The following is a 23,872-nucleotide window of genomic DNA, read 5'->3' as shown; positions in this document are numbered from 1 at the left end:
TTAACAATGTCTGGGGTCAAGAGCTCAAATTCTGTCTTGGATGCCAACAGCTGGGAGGTGAACCTGCCAATCCTTTGGCTTTCCTCTTCTGAAATGGCATCATTTTCCAGTGCACCATGGGGTCGTCTAGACAGACCATCCGCATCCATATTCTGCTTACCAGCCCGATATTTGATGTCAAAGGTGAATGTGGATAATGCAGCTAGCCAACGGTAGCTTGCAGCATCAAGCTTGGCTGTGGTAAGTAGGTAAGTCAACGGATTGTTGTCTGTAACAACAGTAAAGGAGTTGCCGTACAGATAGTCGTGAAACTTTACTGTAACTGCCCACTTAAGGGCTAAGAACTCGAGCTTGTGCGCTGGATACCTCACCTCGCTGCGAGAGAGTCCTCTACTAGCAAAAGCAATCGCACGCATTTCTCCATTCTGCTCTTGATAAAAGGCAGCTCCCAATCCTGTTGTGCTGGCATCGGTGTGGAGCACATAGGGACGTTTTGGGTCCGCATAGCCAAGGACAGGGGACGATGTTAGTTTGTGTACTATGTCCTCAAAGGCCTGCTGACACTCTTCATTCCAGCGATCACCAAATGATTCTTTCGGGTTGAGGTATTTACCATCACCAACGCTGACTTTGACCCCTTTTCGTCGAGGTGGGTAACCTGCAGTAAGGTCGGTTAAGGGTTTGACTATCTTTGAATAACCTTCAACAAACCTTCGGTAATAACCGGTAAATCCAAGGAAAGATTGGAGTTCTTTTAAGTTCTGCGGTCTCGGCCAAGTTTTTAAGGCTTCAGCCTTTTCAGGATCAGTTTTAACTCCATCGCTGGAAAAAATATGCCCCAGATAATGGACGGAATTCTGGAAGAACTTACATTTATCAGGGGAAAGCTTCAAACCATACTCCCTGAGACGGCTGAGTACATGACTGAGCCTCCTCTCATGCTCTTCCAATGTGTCTGAAAAGACAATTATGTCATCCAGGAAAACCAGAATTTCCTTAAGGTTGATGTCACTCATGCACTTCTCCATTAGCCGTTGGAACGTGCTTGGAGCATTGGTGATCCCTTGGGGCATCCGGTTAAACCCCAAGAAACCAAAGGGACACACAAAGGCAGTTTTTTGCTTGTCACTTTCGTTTATCTCAATCTGATAATATCCAGCCTTCAAGTCCATTGCTGAGAACCACTTGGAACCTGTGAGAGCAGAAAATGACTCCTCAAGGTTTGGCAATGCGTATGCGTCTTTGATCGTCTGCATGTTCAGTTTCCTATAGTCAATACATAAACATATATCACCATTTTTCTTTCTTACCACAACTATTGGTGATGAAAATGGGGATTCAGATTCTCGGATTACACCTGCATCAAGGAGAGTTTTGAGATGTTTTTTCACTGCCTCATAATCATGTGGATGAATTGGGCGTGCTCTCTGTTTGAATGTTGTCTCATCCTTCAGTTTGATGTGGTGTTGAACTTTGTTTGTATGGCCAAAGTCAAGATCGTGCTGAGCGAAGACATCAGAAAATGTGCTCAGCTTCTGAGTGACTCTTTCTTTCCACTCCTCAGGAAGAGAAGGGCCAAAGCAAAATGCCTCTTTCGTATTTTTGTCTTGTGTTTGATGACTAGAGCAGTCAACATGAGTCTTCTGACCATCTTTTTCAACTGATTGCTGACCCTCCAGGACAGAATCTACAACTGTTAATTCTGCAATAACACAGTTTGTGGGTAGAATTATGTCATGTTCAGTGTCATTTCCCAAGAGAACAGGTAACTTCTTTGCTCCATGCTTTGGTAAAGAAATGAAAGCACATTCCACAAAAATGCCACCTGGCAAAGTTGAGTTGGATGGTTGCTCTACCAGTGCATACTTTTCTGTGCTGATTGAATCGACACACATGTGACCTTCAAGAAGAACTTTTTGCTTTGCAGGAAGGACTACTTGCTTTCCTCCCTTGAGTTTCACAAAACCAAGTTCTCCTCTTGTTGCTTGGTTTCTCCTCAGTTGCAGTGTGTGAAGAACCTGTTGGTAGCCATAGCAAGGTGAGGTAAGTGAATGATCTGTACAATACTTTTCATACAGTAGGTCCAAAATGTTGGTGCCAATTAACAATGGAACACCTTGGTTTGACCGCCTATCAAGGACAACTAAAGCCAAGGTTGACATTTCAGGCTCTGATTCAAGAAAGGCTTTAGGAAACTTCAAGTCAATTTCTACATAGCCCAAGTAAGGAACTTGTTGTCCATTAGCTCCTTCTACCTCAAGTATGTCACTTATTAGTTTGACAGGATGCTCAGATAAATTAGCTTGATAAAAGGACTTGGTTACAGTGGTGACCTGTGATCCTGTGTCTAGTAAACAATTAAAGTCCACCCCACCCACATTAACTTCGCCTGTACATTTGCTTCCTACTAGACGTTTTGGCAATTTACTGTTCTTTGTGACTCCGTGGTTGTGAATCACTATTTTGCCTGTAGATGGGGAACATGTTGTTTTCTTGCCTTCCATTTGCCCCTCAACAGAAGCCTGTTCTAGTTTAAAGGAGTTGTGGCAGGACGGTTTTGGCTGTCTCAGGCACGCTGCTTCTCTCGAAGTACTGTTTTCTTGGTTTCTACAAGTGTGGGATTTGGCAAGTTACTGCACACGGATAGTATGTTGCCATCCTCACCACATTTGAAGCAATACCATGGCCTCAGCCTCAACCTTGTAGTAACTTGCTGCAGTTGATTTTCTGCTTGTTTGTCTTTATTATTGCATTTCTCTTTTGCACTTACCGTTTTTTTCTTCACAGGCTTCTCTGAACTGCATGCCCTGAGTGTCGCCATCTGAACCTGAAGTTCAGCAATTTGCTTCTTTAAGTCTGTGGTTATGTCTAAGAATACGTCATCAGTTTCTTTTGACACGCTTTCGACATCATCTGTCCAGGGCAAGTTTACAGCTTGCATGTTTGAGATGGCTTTAGACTTTGTGAAGCCGAAATGTTGTTTCATTCTACTGGCTTTGTTAGCCTGTTTATCTTCCTCAGTACGCAGTATGAGAAGAATCTCTGCAAATGGTAGTGGATTACTCTTGCGCTGTTCAAGCTGAAGACTAGTGATCAGTGTGTTGTCCCAACACCCACGGCAGAACTGCTTGAGAAGCTGTTTATCAGAATCGTTTGCAGTGATACCTCCTCTGCTGACCACGTGACTCAATGCTGTATGCAGGCGCTGCAAATAATCCGATCATTTCTCTCCAGAATTCTGATTGTTGTTCAAGAATTTAGCGAAAAGCTTGTCTCCATCCTCTACAGTTGCATAGGCAGAATCAATAAATTCAAGTACTCTTTTGGTGAGGCATGTGGGCCTAAACAGTTTACTATGTTTGCAGCTGGAGCTGAAAGACTTTCCATGATTTTCCTCACCATCTGGAAGTCAGAGATTGATGGATCGTTCAAGTAAAATTGCACATGGCTACGCCATGTTTCATAGTCGACCTCGAAGTTGGGATGTGGAATTCTCCCAGAGAATGGTTTCAGTCTGTAAGGAGAATGGACTTGTGATGCAGCTTCACTCTTGACAATGTGCTCAACTACAACACGCTGCACTTCAGGCGTGCTGAGAATGGATCAACCGGCTAGAGTAACCAAAACCTCTAAGACTATGATAGATTTATTATTTAAAAACAAAGCTGACAGAATAGATAAAACCTACAACTTACAGACTGCTCCTTCTGACCATAATCCTATTCTTTTTGCCAGGAAACTCACACAAATAAGGTTCATGGCCACAGCTAAAACCCCTGCCTTTGGTTCTCGCTTCATCCCCAAAAACCTGCAACAACGTTTTATGAAAATGATTGATTGGGGGGACACTCTGTCCTCTGAAGATATTGGTGAAAACAAGTAAAAGTGAAAAGAAGTCCCATCATCCTGGAAGGTGGCCACGGTGACACCGATCTTTAAATCTGGGGATAAGGTAATGATGTCCAATTACAGACCAATCAGCATCCTCCCCTGTGTCTCTAAGATAGCTGAGAAATGGGTGTCAAAACGAGTCACCAAACACTTAGACAAAGGTTTCGCTCCACTCCACCCAATGCAGTTTGGTTTGTGTGTGCTGCTCTTGCTCTTTTGCACTTTTTGCATATCATGTATTTGTTTTTGCTATGTGTATAATTGTCATGTTCTTAAATGTTTTATGTGAGGGACTGTGGATGGAAATTAGCTCCAAGCTAAAATCCAGCATATTTACAATTTTTTTTGTTTTAAGTGTTCATTAATTTGAATTGTCCGCGCTAAATAAACGATTAAATGATATGGTGTTATGGAGGTTTGGATACTCTGGTTCGATCAAAACTGGAATAATAAAGTGGAAGCTATTTCATTGCAATATCCGAACATGATTCCAGAACCTCAGACAAACTGAACTTAACAACCCTGTTGGTTTTCTTCTCTTTTTTTCTTGTCCTTGTACTAATTTCAAACTGCTTTTCTTTCTTTTCGTCTGGCACACAAAAGTAATTTACTTCAGGAAGAGGAACTATTGTTATGTGCCACACACTGTGATAGAGTGTTGGTGCTAAGCACACATACACCCGCAGACACACGACACACACACGCACACGCACGCGCACGCGCGCACACACACACACACACACACACACACACACACACACAGCCTCCCTTGCCTCTACCTGCAGACAGTGTGGAGAAGAGATAAGGGTGCATCAAATGCACAACGAAGTATTGATTTCCATGCCAACCAATCTCACCCAATCAAAAAAGGTCACGCTGTGTAGAAATCAAAAAGGGGCCTCTTTGTTTCAGAATTGCATGCTGGGTAGCCTTCAGGCAGACAGATTCAGTGAGTGAGACAGTTTGAAGCGTAACGTTTTTCATCTGTGGCTAACCACCTCTTGCAGCAGGTAAAATTGGAAAACAGTATTGATATCTGACCAATGTAATGGCTCAGATACCGGTGCGAGAAAGGCATTTCTTTGTCTTCCTTTGCAGACAGGTAGTCCGGGATCACTCTCATGCATGGCGAAAGTACACATTGGTGTGAATCTAATTTTGGCAGCTCCACGCCGTGCCTTCCAAACTCAATCTGTATCCTCTGTCTGTCTCTCTGCTCAGCGAGACTGCATGGGGCGGGGGCGGACTTCACCTTCCTATGGCTCGGTGTGATGACGTTCAAGATGGGGGCTTTGGGAGGCGTTTTGATCTGTTTGTGTTGTTGAGTGCTGGGTCCGGGTCACCCCTACATGCATTAATGAGCTGATGCGGCGTTTGATGTTGGCCTTCAAATCTCCTTTGGTGCTCTGGCCCCGGTGTCCACCCCTCCATCCTCCCTCTTTTCTCACACACAAATGCACACTTTACACACACAGTCAACATCACACGCAGGCACGCACTCACTCATTTACATCGCCGGTAGGAAACACGCTGCTGCGCCCTCCTGCAGCTGATGATGAAATGGAGAAAGGATGTGCACCTGTGTTTGTTTTTTTAAGTTTTTATGAAAGAGTGAGAGGTGGATACATGATTTGTGACTAGTTTATGTATTCACATGTTTATGTATGTCGACAGGATGGCACTGAAACACAGCAGATGAGATGCTACCTACTTCTGACAAAAACTGCTGGTGTATATTCTCCTCATGATTATTTCTTCTTTTTTCCCACTCATTCACCATGTACCCACTAAGATTTTTTTTTTTTTTTGTTCAGGCAGCCAGCGCGGCCTTCCAAAAGCACAATTGCTTTCCTCTGCTCCTGTTTCCCGGTATGCTAATATCCTGTGATGATCAGAGGGATGCAGGGATAAAAGTGCTGCGCTTTAAGCACTTTGTAGTTTTTTTATTGTTGCCATAGTAACATGAAACTGGAGGACAAATAAATGTGGCTTCTCTCATTTGCATGAAGAAATAGAAACCTTAAAAAGAACAAAATGCAGTCCCACACTGCAGAGCATCACGCTTCCTTCAGTACGAGCTAGTTTAACAAGAACTGCCACTATTTATGCATGGCAAACACTTCCTCTACAACAGGCCAATCGCTTATTAAAGCTCGAGAAAACAGAAACAACCCAAACCTTTCTCCAATCCGTGAGCTCTAAGTCGCTACAACACCCCCATGCAGCTCTCATTCTGCAACGTTCACTTGATATGCACCCTGCATGCTGCTCACTCAACTTTGAAGTCGTTCACAGGGCTATGGAGCTGTGATTATCCTGCCCCTCACAACCCTTCCACTCCTGCTCTGAACCGTGTGCTGCCGACTGCAGGAGCCTCGGCGCTACAGCTACGAGCCGGCCAACCAACGGCCGATCTGATTCAGCTTGTGAATTCTTAATAGTTGTTCATTTGCTCTGCTTCTACGTACGCCACTTGCCTTATCTCTTCATTTATCGGCTTCCCAGACTGGGCAGCTGTTAATGAATGGTGTAATTTATTCAGCCCAATCTGTTTGTCCTCGGACTGGAGTGCAGCGCTATATTAAGACTGAGCATGTGCACATGCATGGAGTGATTAGAGAACATCTTACTGTGCTATCAGAGCGCCGTAGTTAAAGTGTCTGCAGGTAGTGCACACCTGAGCCTATTCCCTGGGTTTCATTAGAATAGTTTGGATCTTTTAAAGTAGGGTCGTACAGTATGAAGTACTTCTCCATAGAGTATTACCTGCTGTAGCTGACTGTCGGCACACCTGTTTGGAGATGTAGATTGGCATACCGGCACAAAAGCTTAGCACGGATGTGGAAGGGGGTGTATAGCAACCTTAAAGAAATCAATATCCGTGTAAATGCACGCTCTATTTAGAATATTCTTACCACTTCCGTCAAACAGGGAGCAACCTATGACAGGGAACGGGAGTTCATTGATCATATTGGTTGAAACCAGACCCCATTGAAAACATTTTTTTTTATTTCACCTTGCATAACATGGTGTTGCCCGTCTGCCGCTGACTAAAACGGCTTGTTTTGGTGCTATTGTGTGTCTTTTGTGAATCCATTGTAACCCTTTTAAAACACCAAAGTCACACATCAACACAAACAAACTCAATAAGGCAATGGTAGACCAGCAAACTCCTGTGTACTGCGAGGTCAAAAATATATATATTGTGCAATTAAATTGATTTTACTTTTTAAAGGTTGGTTAAAAGGTTTGCAGTTGCCTCAGATCCATAGCATTACATAGTTTAAAAATAAATGGTCTGTAAGGCTAAAATCCCTGCGTTCCCTCCAGAAGGAGTTTCTCTCCCACACACACACCCCCTGCCTGAAACACCTATTGGACTACTTTGTTTACTTCCGTAACATAGTGACATCATTATGTAACACTCGGCTTCTGTTGTCTTGCGCTCCAACACCTTGTACGTGATAGGCTAAGGGTTGGCACATCTCTAAGTGGTGACAAATCACAACAGAGTGAAACATTGACTTTTTGAACATGAAAGCATCTAAACATGTCATAGTAAAATACAAATATGAACCTGAAAATGAGAAAAATACAGTATGTCCTCTCTAAGTGCTGGTATAATATGTAATCTTTAAGTGTCTGTTCATTCAAATTGAGGGTGTGCTGACTGCCATTTTGAAAAAGACACCCAGACTGTCGACCTCACTTACTGTAGAAACATCCCTACTATCCTTTTACTGCTAAATCCTTCCATTCTAATTAGTATTCATACAGAAAGACTAGAGGTGGCACCTACACCTTCTGTCAGCAGTCTCCTCCCATTCATCTATCACTACACCCAGCTGACTGCAGAGGATGTAAGTTACGCAAAACAGTTCGACTGCAGCCGCACCGGCTTTATAATCCATCATGCAACAGTAGAGGTTAGTGACAGAAGGAGGTTGATGTCAGATCGGCGTTCGAGGGAGCTCCCGCCCACGAAGAGAGCAGCAGGGAGGTGATAGATATGAAAGGAGAAAATCAGATCAGGGGGTTGTGGGTGGTATTTGTAGCAGAACTCCTATGGATCTCATTATCTCCATGCATGGTCAAGAAGTCATACTTATTGGTAATTCTGGCATCTGGTATGAAAGGAAAAGCACAAAACTCCTCATAATACATGGGATAATCTTTAGATATTAAATAAAGAGTTCCACATTAGCGGGTATCACATACTGTATATCCCCCCCTCAGGTTACAGCCAGGGGTTGAGTCAGTTCAAAGAGGGATGCTAAAGCAAGTTTGGCTGCATCCCAGAGAAACATGGTGTTCGTAAGGCTGGCATGTAATTACCTCCCAACAGCCCTCTGATTCCACTTAGCACTGGGCTTAATCTTTATAGGCCTCCATACTGCATGGCAGCCATTAGCCACTTCACATAGGTTGTTTGTCATCTTTCTGCGACATGGGAGCGTTCAAGAAAACAGAGGTTTGTTTTCAACACGGCGAGGGGGCGCACGACTGGAATTCTTGTGGCAATAACGGAATTTCAGTCATCCCAAGAGAGAATATCTAGGAATTTTTGAAGAGACGGAGTCAGAGATTTGCGGTGAAAGGTTTTGGGAACGGAATTCGGAGATGAAAGCCAGACCCCCTTGCCATTCTTCACACAAGGGGCCAAATTACAGATGATGTCGTCATTGTTTTCCACGGCCAAAAAGATTAGCCTTAAATAAGTCTCTGGCTCGGTGACTGCGGAATCCTCTCATCAGGCCCAAGCCCACGTGGTAGCCTGGTGTGATATCTCTCAGGCAGGAGCCGAGTAAACACAGAATAAACACTGACATCATCTGGGAACTGATCAAGAGTGACATCAGTGGGAAATGTTAAAGAACAGACCCTCGTTTGAGGGTGGAAGCTGTTTATTAACTCTGATACAAGAGCTGGAGCCTCAGGGTTAGGGTTAGTAATTTCAATTTAGCTTATTGTGCTATAATTACATTTTTGGTTAAGCTGTATGAGCGTTAAGTGACCAAAGTCAATTATCAATGTTTTGGGTCAAATCACTTTTAATTTGGCCTCCAAATAAAGGGTTAGCCTATCTGGCAAAACCGTTTTCCTATTTACAAGAACTTTCTGATTATTGGACCATATGTGTTTCTTGCCCACCCGTCTTTTTTGTAAGAAGGTCACATTTGGGAAAAGGACTGAAAAAAGACTCTGAACACTGACTTTCAATCTGGTTTTGTCTTGTTGACAATGCATTTTCTCATTTAATAAGATGAGGGAGTTAAAGGACCAGTTACCCTCCAAGTAGCTAATGCTCTAATGCTAGATGGCCAGCAGTCTGCAGATATGCTGGTGTTGTCTTGTTATAATACAATAAGCACTTGTTGATAAATCGGTGTGTAGACTTTTCTGTCCTGAAACTAATTCTTGAACTGAACTTGTGTTCTCTACTTATTTGAACTATGTACTGAAAGTCCACCATGAAGAAACTTGTATTTAAAAGTTATTTTATATATATTTCTATGATGATCTAAAAAAATGAACATTCTGCCAGAAAATAATCTATAATATAGTGAATTGGCAATAGGCACCGAGTAAATTACATTTTGGGACTATATAAACCAGCCACAAGGTTTAGCGTAACTAAAACCGGAATAAACTTAATACCCAAGTTGTAAAAAAGCTAATTCTCCTTTAAAGCATACCAGGAAGGTGAAGGGTTGTTGCAGGTGTCCACAGTCAAGGGAACAGGCAGGTGTGCTAGCAAGCACACCGGCTACACTTAGACACACTCCTCAGTTAGGGCTTAATTGACAGAGCACCCCTGGACATTGACCAGGTGTTGCCTTCATGCTGTTAACATACCTGTCTCCTCTCAGCCACCTGAATGTGGAGAATAAAGCTCTGATTAATTTAGGCTGCAGCTTCCCTTCACCAACCTCCTCTGCTGGCTTTGATCTGTTTGCACTGCATTTGATCTTTAGTGAGGCTGTTAACAGCACCACTAAATTAGACCATTGGCCCCAGTCGAAGTCCGTCCTAATTACCGTCCCCTCTACTTAACAAAAGGGCCGGGGCCTGAGGAAGAACCAGTGCACCTACACACACACACACACACACACACACACACACACACACACACACACACACACACACGCACGCACGCACGCACACACACACACACACACACACACACACACACACACACACACACACACACACACACACACACATGTTCGTAAACTCAGCAAGGCTTTCAAATATCTGGTTTAGTCTTCATTCATCTTTAAATGTCTATATTTGGATGTTAATTCCTGAAAAACTACACATTTATTATGCTATGTGTATTTATTTAATCTTTGATGTGGACTAGGGTTAGGGTTATTCCTCACTGCATCGTTGAAAACAAATTTGGTAATAGTTTTTATTAAGTTTATGTCTATATTGCTTAAATTAATAAATAAATTCTGTTCAAATCTGCTCATAGCACTGGATAATAAGCATCAAAGGCAAAATGTAAATACATTAAATATTATATTATATAATAAATCATTAAAATATGTTTAATGCTTTGAATTTATAATCATATTACATTGTACATTTTATTATGATTACGTTTAAAGTAAAATATCATAATAATTCATAATTGGTCTTTGTTTGCTTTAAGTAAAGTGTTAGAAATATTACATATGCGCAAGAACAACCGAAGAAATATTGTAACATATTGTTATAGTAGTTTTATTTACAACAATTCGACAATTCCACTTAGATTAACATATTGTCACATTACTGTATAATAATGGTGGTTATAATGCATTTTTCAAATACAGGGAGAATGTTTTTCCAATGATTTTATTCCTGGACTTGATATTATATTATCTGATAGCTTATCACTTTATTGCAAAAAAATAGTGTTGATTATCCTGTAGTTCGGTCTGCTGAGATATGGGTTTCATGTTTTTTTAAGCAATTATATAATTCAGAGGTTGTTTCTTATCTATTGAGATAATATATAATTTATGTGAATGCATGTATACCACATCATGATACTTCTCCATTGAAATGTAAATTCCCTCTAGGCTGTCCATAATGAAGCCTTATGGGAATAACCGTATTGGAAATGTAACCATTTCAACCCGAAGTGTAATTGTATTTCTTTATAGGCTTATCTAAACAGGAAGATAATGCCGTGTGTTATGCAGATACGATATTATCTGAACATTTAAATCTAATTAAATGTCAATAACTATGGAAGGAAATCAGCTTTATGATCTACTCATAATCTGTAGCTTCACATGGAAACATATCAGCTGTCACTTTTTCCAACACACAGCTTTACTTCCAAACATGGAAACCAGTATTTATGTTAAAGGCGCAGTTAAAGTGTCAGTTTAGAATATCTGGTGCTTTTTGTTCCAGCTATAATAAGCAGTCATGGCCTTTTAGTGGAAACCTACACATGTGAATCATGCTCACAGATCACAGACATGCTCTCAAGGCCTTTTACATCTAATCTGATTTTCTTTTTTAAACATGGCCTTTGATGACTCTGCAAAGTAAAGTTAGCTTGGCAATTCCCACGAAATATCATGAGGGCAGTTGAAAGGGAGCAGCACAGTCACACGGTCGGGCCCACATTGTCTGTTCGATAGAAATCCCCCACAATCCTGTGTTTCTCTGACAACCTGGAGAAACCGAGAACAATGGGAGAGCTGGTGTTAGAGTCAAAATGTAAAGAGGACATATTGTGCTCTTTTTCAGGTTCATGTTAGTATATTATCCCTCTACTGCAGGGATGGGCAACTTGGATGGTGGTGGGGGCCACATAATTGATGTATTGGCCACCAGGGGGCTGCAGATTCACTTGGATCACACACACACAAATTCCATGTATTGTATGTAATTATTAACAAATGTACTAAGTCTGACATCTTCATTGACATTTTACAATCTTTCAGGGAAAATCCTCTAATAAGCTCACTAAACAAATATCAGTTCACAGAAATGTTATTTAATTTTTACAAGTGGCATGTTTGTATTGAACAGGTTATTTAATAGTGGAATAAAACTATTTTTAAACTATTGGAAAGCACGGAAAATGTGTGTGCATTAAGATTAACCATTAAAACCTGTTAAGCCCGAGAGACCCCGGTACCGGGGCACTGCCGCAACATCTTGCGGGAAACAGTGTCTGAAGGCATGTTCATTTAATAAACTATTAATGTTTTATATCCATGTAACGGGAAGAAACTCATCTAACTGATCTTTTTTTTTTCAAAATAAAACCCACAATGCTAACGCTGAGCCCAAGCAGCAAACTCTGGGGAAGAGCCAGGACGCCAATACGGAAGTGGCATACACTGCAGTTCATATATTGGCCGATAGGCGATGGCTGCAGAAAGGAGCAATTTTCGTAGACCACATGTTAAAATGCCCAATTTTACAGCAGAAAAAAACATGTTTCTACCCCTGGCTCCATACATTTTATTATCGATATAGTTAGATTCCACCTTCATGACTATCGATCTGTGAGTGAATTGTTTTCTAACACGACCCTTTTATTTATATTAGGTCTACAAGTTTTTGCATAAATTAGGGCGTGGTCACATTGAGTGACGGCTCTATCAAGTAACTGCTGCTGCTAGCTTCTTGTCTCTCTGCTAGCTGCTCCGTGAAGCTAGCTACAGGAACTCTGCCTGCTCAGTTCATCCAGGAAACACAACTTGAAGCCGGCCGAGGTTGTCTTTTCTTCATGCTTATATATCGGGCTATTGTGACTCGCTCTGCGGCTAAAACAGACGGTGCATGAATGCGGTTTTGCGGTAAGTGAAATTCGAGTGCTTTATTTATGTGTTAATGATTTTAATCTACGTATTGAATGGGCTTGGGTTGCGAGTGGTAGCTACATCGGTTCTAACGATGCTAATCGTAGCCTCCAAGTTAAAATCATAGACTGTATACACTGAACAAAAATATAAATGCAACACTTTTGTTTTTGCTCCCACTTTTCATGAGATGAACTCAAAAATCTAAAACATTTTCTATATACACAAAATAACCATTTCTCTCAAATATTGTTCACAAATCTGAAAAAATCTGTGATAGTGAGCACTTCTCCTTTGCCGAGATAATCCATCCCACCTCACAGGTGTGGCATATCAAGATGCTGATTAGACAGCATGATTATTGCACAGGTGTGCCTTAAGCTGCTCACAATAAAAGGCCACTCTGAAATGTGCAGTTTTGCTTTATTGGGGGAGTCTTGGGGGGTCCGAAAACCCTAGGGTTAAACCCTAACCCTAACCCTAACATGTCACCCATCTTCTTCGCATAGAGTTGATCAGGTTGTTGATTGTGGCCTGTGGAATGTTGGTCCACTCCTCTTCAATGGCTGTGCGAAGTTGCTGGATATTGGAACTGGAACACGCTGTCGTATACGCCGATCCAGAGCATCCCAAACATGCTCAATGGGTGACATGTAAGGGTTAGGGTAAGGGTTAGGGTTTAACCCTAGGGTTTTCGGACCCCCCCAGACCCCCCCAATAAAGCAAAACTGCACGTTTCAGAGTGGCCTTTTATTGTGGCCAGCCTAAGGCACACCTGTGCAATAATCATGCTGTCTAATCAGCATCTTGATATGCCCACCTGTGAGGTGGGATGGATTAGCTCGGCAAAGGAGAAGTGCTCACTATCACAGATTTTTTCAGATTTGTGAACAATATTTGAGAGAAATGGTTATTTTGTGTATATAGAAAATGTTTTAGATTTTTGAGTTCATCTCATGAAAGATGAGAGCAAAAACAAAAGTGTTTCATTTATATTTTTGTTCAGTGTATAAAGGTTAAAACAAAATAGAGAAGTGTTAAGCATAAAGTGGGAGAACAAACAGCTTCTGTTTGAGGTTGATAAAATAAGGTCATCCTTGTAACTTAGAAAGATATTTTATTATGTAGGTAGGAACTTTATGCATCGCTAAGGTTAATTTAAATTGGCTATGCTCAAGTATGTAGACAAGCTAATGTCGAAGTAGTAGTGTATGTGAAATCAACCTCACAATAAGATGTGTGTATATTACAATTATTAATGTCATATTTCAAGATGATTACTTAGATATTACAATATGGTTGGTTCAGCTGGAGTTCATTATTGAGCTTACACGTTAACGTCAGTCAAACCCAAACCTTGTTGTTTTTATTAATTGCATTACCAAATGGGTATCAAATAAACAGTAAGCATTGGTAACACAACTTCCAAAGTTACAGTAAGATAAAAAGGACCCTGACTCGGAAAATACACAGTGGCGTTTTCTCCTGGAGGCCAAGGGAAGCCTGGCTTCCCCTGTTTTTTTTGGATTGTAGTTATAATTTTAATAAATAAAAACACTTCGTTTAGTTTCGGAAATTCTTTGTTGTGTGTTGCTGCCGGCCCGTCTCTCCCCCATTCTCATGGAGTATTTTACAAAGAGTGAAACAGCGCCCCTCTAGAAGTTATGGTGAAATAGTAGATTGCACTCTCTGTTGCGAGAGGAGGCCAGCCGAAATGTGCTTCCCTTGGTGAAAAAAAATGGAGGGATTGACCAATCAGATGAGGCTCACGTCATGCCCCTGCCAACCTGTGATTGGTCAGGGCCATGCCAAGGGAAGCCAGAGGCGGCTGGCTTCCCTTGCCTCACATCCAATCAAATCGCATAAACTTAGTGGTGCAGTGACACGTCCCAAAAAGCGGAAGTAAGCTGCGCTCGGTTTCCCTCGACAAAATAGCAATGGGATTTCTCCATAGGATTTTGGAAAATAGCTCGAAAAAAGGTCAGTGGAAAACGAATCTGTTAGGTAAATGCACGTTTTGTTCAGTCGGGTAATATCCACATGTCTACCCTACTTTTATAATTTTCGAATCATAAATCTAATCGATAGAAGATAGATAGCGTCACTGCACCACTCTCACCGCCGTTAGAAAGTAGCAAGCAACTGAAGCAAGTGCAATTATGGAGGGTGGAGATTTGGAGTATTTAATCAAAAATAATTGGACTAAATTTCCGCTGCAGCAGCAACAACAAATACAATCTGATGACAGGCCAATGCTCAAAATGGAGCTGTGTACAGCGAGGAACAAAGCAGCGAACCGGACGTAAAACGTTAAAGGTCTCCTGATTTAGTTTGTGAATGAATGCTTATTAGAGTTTCGGCTGGAGAGCGCGTGCGGACCTGTCGGTCAGATAACAGGCGTGTGTAAGTCCTGCATCTGTATGATACAAATGTGTGTAAAATGATACCGGGCGCTGTAATCACTCATCTGGTTACGTTATTACATTGACCACCACACCCCAAAAGATAGGACGTATTATTGGCTTCCCCTAATTTTTTCCCCACGCCACGCGACTGAAAATACACAATCCAACATGTTCAACAGAAGAGAATCAGTTATATTGTTTGTACACATGGTACTTTACATATATCTGTTTGTTTAAGGTGTCCAGGTGATGCAGACAGGCTGGACCAGAGAGTGAGAGACAGAGCTGGACTCCTTAGAGCAGTGAAATTCAGCTGTGGTACAAAGACTCTTTTTTTCATACTTTACAAAGCACCAAGAAAGATATTTGTTTAAATGAATGAAGTATTGACTTTAATACACTGATATACATTCCATTAAACAATACTAGATCACCTACATATCAGTGAAGTTGAGGGTTTTTTCTGTGCAAAAAGTTACATTTAGATGTTAACAAGCAATATGATTTTGTCAGCTTTGTCATTTAATGTATTAAAGGCAAAGATATTTAACGCATAGTGAGAACTGCTACTATTTATCTCTGAATATTGTTCAAAAAAAGTGGTAAAAGTTATTCTTTCAGTGAGACAACAGAGCAAGCTTCTACAGTTGCACTACGTTTTGATAACAGGTAAATATTACTTTGATAATAACATATATTTCAATGTTGATGAACTTCATACTGTTCATTCATAATCTGATTGTCTTTGTAGCTAACTGTTGAAATAAAAATAAAAACATTACAATTACAAAATAATTATATCTACAGCCCCTAAACACACAAACAAACCACTTTCATAAATAACACACTTTTTCTGCAATAATATGTTTTATGTTTCCTGTAATTTTTGTTAGGTAAGGACATGCCTGAAAGACACAACATTTTCTCCTTCTCTGAGGGTCAAGAAGAACATCCAAGAGGAAAATTAAAAGCTGATGCTATGAGATTTTAAGACCAGTACACGAAGAAACTACTTTTATTGTATAAACAGTCAGCTGATCGAATGCACCTATTTCCACATCTACACTCCATCAGCTAATTATTTCTATTTGCCTCGCTTTATGAGCTTCACATCACTTGTGCCTTGTACCGCAGAGTTTGCATCGTCACAAATAAATAGGGCCAATCTTCAGTCAGATGTGAATGTGTAATCTAACATTTTCAGTCAGAATAATGGACGAAAGGAGTGCAAATACAAATACAATTTATTGAAATGTGAACCAAAAGTTAATCAAACATGTTTTAAATAAAAAGCACATATGGACAGAAGGTGTAAAACTATTAAATGTATAAGTAAACACATTTAGTCAAATAAAGTGACAGACTAGGCCTGTGCAGTTGGTATCAGCTTTGCCCAGCATGGGCTCCTCCATCAGGCCTGGTCCTCCTCGCAGAGGAAAGACCCTCAGTCCTCTCCAAACCAACAGACAGGAAGTCCATCACACGGAGGTTTCTCCCTGAAGTCTCTGCAGTTTTCTGGACACCACGCTGTCTCAATCCGTCCACACTGAATATGAGAGGGGGAAAATGAAAATAACAAATGCTTTAGACAATAAGAAACATAAAGTTGACTGTTGAGTTGCTAACATCTTTTAGATTGTCAATACTATTACTGTATAACTAATAAATCAGGTTAAGAGGCACATTCAAATAAAGATTGGTCTTTAAATACATGTTGTCTTTTGAATTTTTTGTCTAAAGTCTGGTTATTATGCTGTTTGGAGGAGGCTTCACAGGTAAGAGCACTAACTAGCTACCATCACATGTACCTTAGCTTGACTTAAATGTATTAAACGTATAATTGACCTTTCGCAAAGCCACGCCCACCCTTGGTTACTGTTGCTAGTCCGACAAGCTGAGAGCCAGATGCGTTAAACAAAGCCATAATGGAGGGTCTCCGTAACGTTGGAGTCGCCTTAACAGACTCATTTTGGAGCAATAACGCAGCAATATCCTCCAGGTCCCGACAAAAGGGGCTACAATACGCTATGGAGGGTTATATCCACAGTATAAACATTAGAAAAGAGGGAGGCACAACATCAATAGAGGTACTTGCATACAGGTCGCAGTGCAAGAGTGAAAAACCACATGAGCTGTATGTCAAATTCGACGGAATTATTATTATTATTTTGGAATAAAACAATACAATCACAAGAGGCATTAAATGTTGTAGTTTGTCTAAAGTTAACTACCGTTTCCTTGGTGGCTTTCTGCATCCACCTTGTTGTTCCTTTGTGGGGGTCGGGGTGCCCACTTGTGCAGCAGGATTAGGGAAGTCGGCAGTAGGCTTTCCATTAACAAAATGCTACAAAGATTAAAGCAAAATATAAATGAATGATTGCCTGTTGGCTTTCTTGTTTGTAATTTGACCACAGGTAGACTAATAACGGAGCTCAGCTGTTCAGACATTATTATGCATCAAGTGATATACATGGTCAAAACGACCGAGAAGCACACAGCTTACAGCTGTAGTCGTGTGACTTTAGCTAGCTAACGTTAGTTAGTGAAATTAGTTAATTAAATTAGTTAGTTAATTTGTGAATGTAATCTTTGCTAGCTAGCTAGCTACGTTAGCACGTATTTACCTTGGAGCAAAGGTATTTGTGTTTGTTGATATTCGCCATATTCAGCTTTGCATGGGGCCTGCCGCATTTCTTTATCCACTGGCGGCATCTCTCCTCTCGGGTTTTGGGTTTAGGAAACGGGTAAAATATCACCCCCCCCTCTAAGCTTATGGGATATCTGCTATCCGATTTCCAAAGACCATAAACACAACGCTTCACCATTTTTGCAATGAATTTGAACGCTAAGCTTGTCGGACTTCCACAGGGAGCCGCGCACGTGATCGAATATGATTGGACAACGGGGATTTAGGGGCGTGGCTTTGCGAAAGGTCAATTAAGTGATATCAAAATATAAATAACTAATCTCATGCAAACATATTAATATTTGCTTGATTCCAGTGGTGAATTTAGCACAATTGAATACAAACGTTAAGGGATTTTAAGATTCTGAATTATTATGCTAAAAACTCAATAACTTATATTATTATTTATAGTTTTGCTGAATAGTTTCATGTCCGCTTACCTTAGAAACGTAAAATGCCACGGCAGTGTGCAGATGGGGAGCATGTTAGCTTAGCTTGATAGCTTCAGCTAGCTCTGGAACTTTCAGCTCGGTGGCAGCAGGTCCCGTCTCGGCTCCGCCTCTTTGCCCTAGGCGGGAGTTAAACTCTGACGTCACTGTCGAGCCGTTAGTGGCCGACTCCGCCTACTAAGGGCTTCTCGGCAACTCTGCAGAATCCTATGGGTGACGTCACGGACCCTACGTCCATTTATATATACAGTCTATGGCTGAGCCTCTGAATTAGCAATGAGCGAAAAATGCTAACAGATGACTGCACCGAAATTCGCTCACAAAACCTTATTATTTATCTTTGTGTGACCGGAGGTCTTCTCCCTCTGTGCCCCTGCTTGGCAGCGGGCCAGCGCACCAATTGTGCGCACCGGCTATTTAAGCTGAGGTGCCAAACTGGGTCCCTCCCAGGCGGTATGCACATTTTAAGTTGTTTGCAATCCGCCAAAAGCAAGAGAAGAAGATGGGTCCCTCCCATTTCCGCTTCTCCTGTGGTGGCTGCAGCTTGGCGTAGTAACGCAAATTGTTTGGCGTGGCAGCATTCATGTCCTACTCTCTACCGGACAGGTAAAGTACTGTGCAGTCTGTCATTTATTCATGGTCACAAGCTGCACACTGCTGACACTTTCCCATTTTAGCGCAGCTGACGTCCGGGGCGTTAGAGGAGGCATTTGCTCCGCCAGAGGCTCCGTGATAGCGGCGTTGCACACTGTTGGTGAGTGCCGTTGTCTGCTCTCTTTAAATCTACTGCGTAGTTCCCCTGCCTTATCAATTCTTTATGTCACAGCTGGATTTGGCCGTGGGATTTGCGGGTCTCATTCCCTCCCTTGTCGGCTCTGTGGCTGCGCCTGGCTGCACCGGATGGTACGTATGAGCCCCTCCTCATATTATAAATTAAACCGTCACTTTCATACAGATTTTATAGTAATTCTAATCCCCTTTCCAGGGGTGTTCTAACTATTCTCGCTCCCCACCTTTGGCCATCATTCCCGTCCCGTGCTGCTGTTTTGGCTCTCTGTGAGCTTTGGGCTCTCTGTGAGCTTCGCTCCTCGCTGTGGACAGGCCCAAACCTTTTATCCTGTGCACGACAGGTGCTGTGGGCCTGAGGCGGCAGACTCCCTGGTGGTGGCAGTGGTTTTCTTCACGTATCCGTTTTGAGTGTGTTGTGTTCTAATATACTCCTGCCAATAGGGGGCGCAGTGTAACCAGAGTATACATACAATGTTGAGAGAAGAAGAGTAAGCCCGGGAGTTGATGCTGTGGCAGTTAAGCATGACGAACAGTAAAGAGTTGAGTACCCGTATCCTCTGTCCCTTGTTTCATTAATTTCTTTCTACTAATACACAACAGAGTGGTGTGCAGTGTCACGGGTGATTTATTTTGGACCCCTTACTCCCCTTTTTGTTAACTGCCGCCGTGGTAAGCCAAGCCCTGTCCGTTTCCCCACAGTGGGTATTTTATTCAAATGTATTGTGTGTGGTGTTTTTAGATATTTTGTATATTATAAATAAAACTGTATTCTGACCCTTAAAACTGTCTCTGCCCGTGGTGTAAAACGAACCTGATTGTACTTAGCAGTATTAGACTTAGTTTTTATAATATCCTGGGGGCGAAACTCCCCTGAGACCTGAAAAACTGGCTCAGGGCAAAACTGGTTAACGTCACAGCAGGCATAACAACAGCCAGTGTTTCTACACACAAAGGCGTCACAGATTATTTTGCGGTATTTGGCTGATGAACTAAATCATGTACGCAGCTCAAGACGTAACTAGGAGTCTAGTGGATGGTATCAGTACTACAAGTAGTTTTTTTTTATTAATTACGTTATTTATAAATTAATCTGAGGGCCGCAAAAAGAGGATGCGGCCCCCGGGCCGCCACTTGCCCTTCCCTGCTCTGCGACATGTCTCCATAATGCCTCTTTTCACCCTCTGTCTGAAACCAGAGCCCAGTCTGCTCTGATTGGTCAGCTGGCCGACTCTATTGTGATTGGTCAACCACTTAGAGATGTCCCGCCACTTAGCTATTGTGTACAATGTTTGGAGCGTTAGCCAATACAAGCGCAAATGTTACTGGTAATGTCACACAGAAGTTTTTTTATAAGCTGTGATGTAACAGCTTTGTTGAATCACTGTCTCTTTAAATTGTCAGTACTATGAGGAATGTATTCTGGGCATATGGATATGATTGATATACAGTACATACTGTGAACAATGAGTGCATACTGTAGACTGACAAACACTAGTAAACACACAAACACTAGCATTTTGGAACGCAGAAGGTGCAGGTTTATGATGATGATGAAAGACTTATTTCGTTATTTGATTAAGGAATTTCACTTTGGCGCCAAGAGGTGATGATGGTGGTGATGGAAGGTAAGAGACTCTCTTTAAAGAGAAATATTTTTCTCTTTTTTGTAAAGCCAACATTTTCCAGATCAGTTATGACAACGTTCTAGACACTAATGATCGGAATCTAACAAGACATGTGTGGTCAGACAATATGACAGCATTTTCTTAGGCTGTTTTATTGAGTTGTTCTAATTCCAGTATGCCTCAAGCCTCTACTTGTTACAACATGACATCATGAGACTTAAGCTACCATATAGAATTAACCTCAAATGTTTCACATATTACTCATGTTCTGATGTGGAATTATCCCAAAATGAATAAATCCAAGAATTTAAAGGAGCATTATAGATTTGTTTGGCCACGTGGGGGCAGTGAAACAAACTGCAAACCTAATATGGAAATTCCCCTAAAGTTAATATGTTTAACCTGTTGGAAGTCCTGTTTCTGGTTGACGATTAGTCCAATGTTTCCTCTGTTTTAAGCTTCATTGACTACCCATGGCATTGGTGCCGGATGAGGTAAGGAGAGGGAAGGCTCATTTTTCACGGACTATTGTTTAAAAACAACACAAGGACTTTATTATGTTTAAAACAGCAATTATTTGCAACACCTGACCACTAGTAATGCACAGCGCAGGAGCTACAGAGGCCTGGAAAGTTGAAACAAGGTTCTTATTAATTTTGACGGAACAAATTATAACTATTGGCTTACTAGGCTACAGAAAACGAAAAGTCACCACAGAAAGTGGCCTATTTGTGAGCTAAATGCAGGTAATGCAGAACCACCAACCATTTCTGTGCAAACATACCTACATACAGTTTATGTACATAACTCCTGCTAGCTGTAGCCAGATGCATAAAGCACATGACAGAACTTCAGTTTTCAATAATAATATTTTTAGTTAACTATAAAACCAAAGGCTTATAGTAACAGGATGGTATTTGGAGTTGCTGGACATAACTTTAAATTTATTAATTTTGAGTTTTGTCATACGGGATGTGAATGGTGGTCTCCTGGGTTAAAGTGCTGTTATTTTGTCCCATCCATCCCTCCTTATTACCATCTTAACTTACAGCCAGTGAAGTTGATCTGAGCGCCTGCTCTGGATGGGTGTACATTGGAGTCAATTGAAGATCCCAGGCCTTCTAAAACAGTGCTGGATTGTGTGACAAAGAGTTGGTATGAAACAATAATAAAATGCTATGCAGAGTCCAGCGAAAATTGTCTTTGGGTTTGTCATTCTGTCTTATAACTTTGTCATAACTAGGGCTGGGAAAGTTAACGCGTTACTGCATTAATTAGTTAGTGACAATTATTTTTGTCGCGCATTGACTATGTTTTTAGTCAATATTATTATTTTGAAAGTCTGTTGCTCACTGGCTCTGAATACACATTCAGACAAACCAGGGGTCACAGAAGGAATTGGGATATTGATAAGTATTGGCTTTGGATGGGATAGGCATCATCATGACTCTCAACCAGTGAGTATTTGGGGCAGGCTTAAGACTGCTGCAGTGCTCACTTGAACCAAAACAGAAAATAAGTGGCGGGGACAGAAACATGGAGAAGGTACTGAACTCTTACATGGACATTTTATATCTCATCCAGACGGCGGAGTTGATAAGTATTGGCTTTGGATGGGATAGGCATCATCATGACTCTCAACCAATGAGTATTTGGGGCAGGCTTAAGACTGCTGCAGTGCTCACTTGAACCAAAACAGAAAATAAGTGGCGGGGACAGAAACATGGAGAAGGTACTGAACTCTTACATGGACATTTGATATCTCTTCCAGATGGCGGAGTTGATATAACCAGAGTTATTTGTAACTACTGTGGAGTTTATTTTCTTATCACTGGACACTGAGGGTAACCGTTTTTTTTTGTTGCTGAAACGTTAATGCCCTGGTTTTATATTTGATTTGATTACATTAATTCATGTTTAAGTTGAGATTTACAATAAATACTTCAACTGCTACTGTTTAAAGGGAATACTGCTGTTAAAAAGCACCTTATTTATATAAAGTGATGTTAATGCACTTTCATATACTTTTCAAAGAAAAGTGCTTGTTTATAACAAAATAATGATGTGTCCAATTTAAATACTTGCGATGACAGCGTACTTGACTACTGTTAACGTTGTTGGGGGTCAATGAACAGCTTGAGTAGAGTCCTCTGTTGGAACAAAATCATTGAGACAAATGTCAAACTGCTCGGTGAATAGAAATATTGTTTGTCTCGGTTCATATAACTGAAAAAAGTTATATTTTGCTTGCGCTTGGGCATCAGTATTAGATATACTTTTATTAAACCCAATTTATCACCAAGTATCATCAACAATTACACAAAATTCCCAAGTGCTGCATATATTATTACATTCACATATTCTGTTTTACAGGTACAAATTAATATAGCAACAACACAAATCCCTACAGTGTTTTGCCGGTGATTTTCCATTTAAAATGGCCTTCACATACTCAGAGATGCACAATTTATAACATGATGCAAATGGCAGAGATAATTTTCTCATTTGCAAATTTACACAAATACAAGAGGTCAGAAGGGTTAACTAGTTGCAGCGCAACATTGACACACTGATTTTTTCACTTAGGTAGTTATCTATTAGTGATTGCTGAGTTTAATACCAATGGATATAGATTTACCCATTGCGTGTTTATCAGCCTCGTTTTATGTGCAGTTAATTGCATGTTAATTAACTCCATGTTGTGGAACAGATGGTGCACTCACTTCAATAATTAGCTTCTGGCAGTGTCTGTTAATTCCAGTCAGCTCAATATGTTTGTCTCAGCCAATGACACATCACACTGATAACCCCGACAAGGTCAGTCCTCGCCTTCCTGTAATGATTTTAATAAAGTCTTCCCTTCCTCTCCACACCTTACTTATTATACTGTCAGTCAACCCACGTTAAGTGCTGAGTGAACAACAGCTGAGGTGGTTTGTTCCATAGGCAAACGGCAAAACCTGCAACAATTTTTCAAAGCTCATTATCTATTAATCATAATTGTTGATAAAAAATGTTATCTAAGAAAATTGAGAATGTATTAGTAGTTTGTGCTTTTAGAAGCCTCCTGAATTAGGCCAGAAAGAGTGCTGATATGATATTTTTAGACCTCTAGCCGTATAGTAGTAACCTCATTAACTGGATAGCATGGTCGAAAACCCAATGGAAAATCCTCACACAATACTTATATATTTGTTATGTTAAAGGGAAT

At 41.0% G+C, this 23,872-nt stretch overlaps 1 protein-coding gene and 1 long non-coding RNA gene across 2 annotated transcripts in view; one reads left to right on the top strand and one right to left on the bottom strand.

Moving 5' to 3' along the window:
• The window catches only part of LOC307033384 (uncharacterized protein), a 226,357-nt gene that overhangs the window by 29,087 nt on the left and 173,398 nt on the right, over positions 1 to 23,872 (top strand). The window lies entirely within an intron of this gene.
• LOC307033440 lies at positions 16,339 to 18,334 on the bottom strand. The gene is made up of 2 exons (XR_013806506.1): positions 18,239 to 18,334; positions 16,339 to 16,658 (listed from the first exon to the last, which is right to left on the bottom strand). It is a non-coding gene; the product is annotated as an uncharacterized lncRNA (long non-coding RNA).

This window comes from Notothenia rossii (assembly GCF_949606895.1).
Source record: "Notothenia rossii genome assembly, chromosome: 1".
NCBI lineage: Eukaryota > Metazoa > Chordata > Actinopteri > Perciformes > Nototheniidae > Notothenia > Notothenia rossii.
Note: the sequence above shows the minus strand (reverse complement) of the source record. Positions and strands in the feature narration are given on the sequence as shown.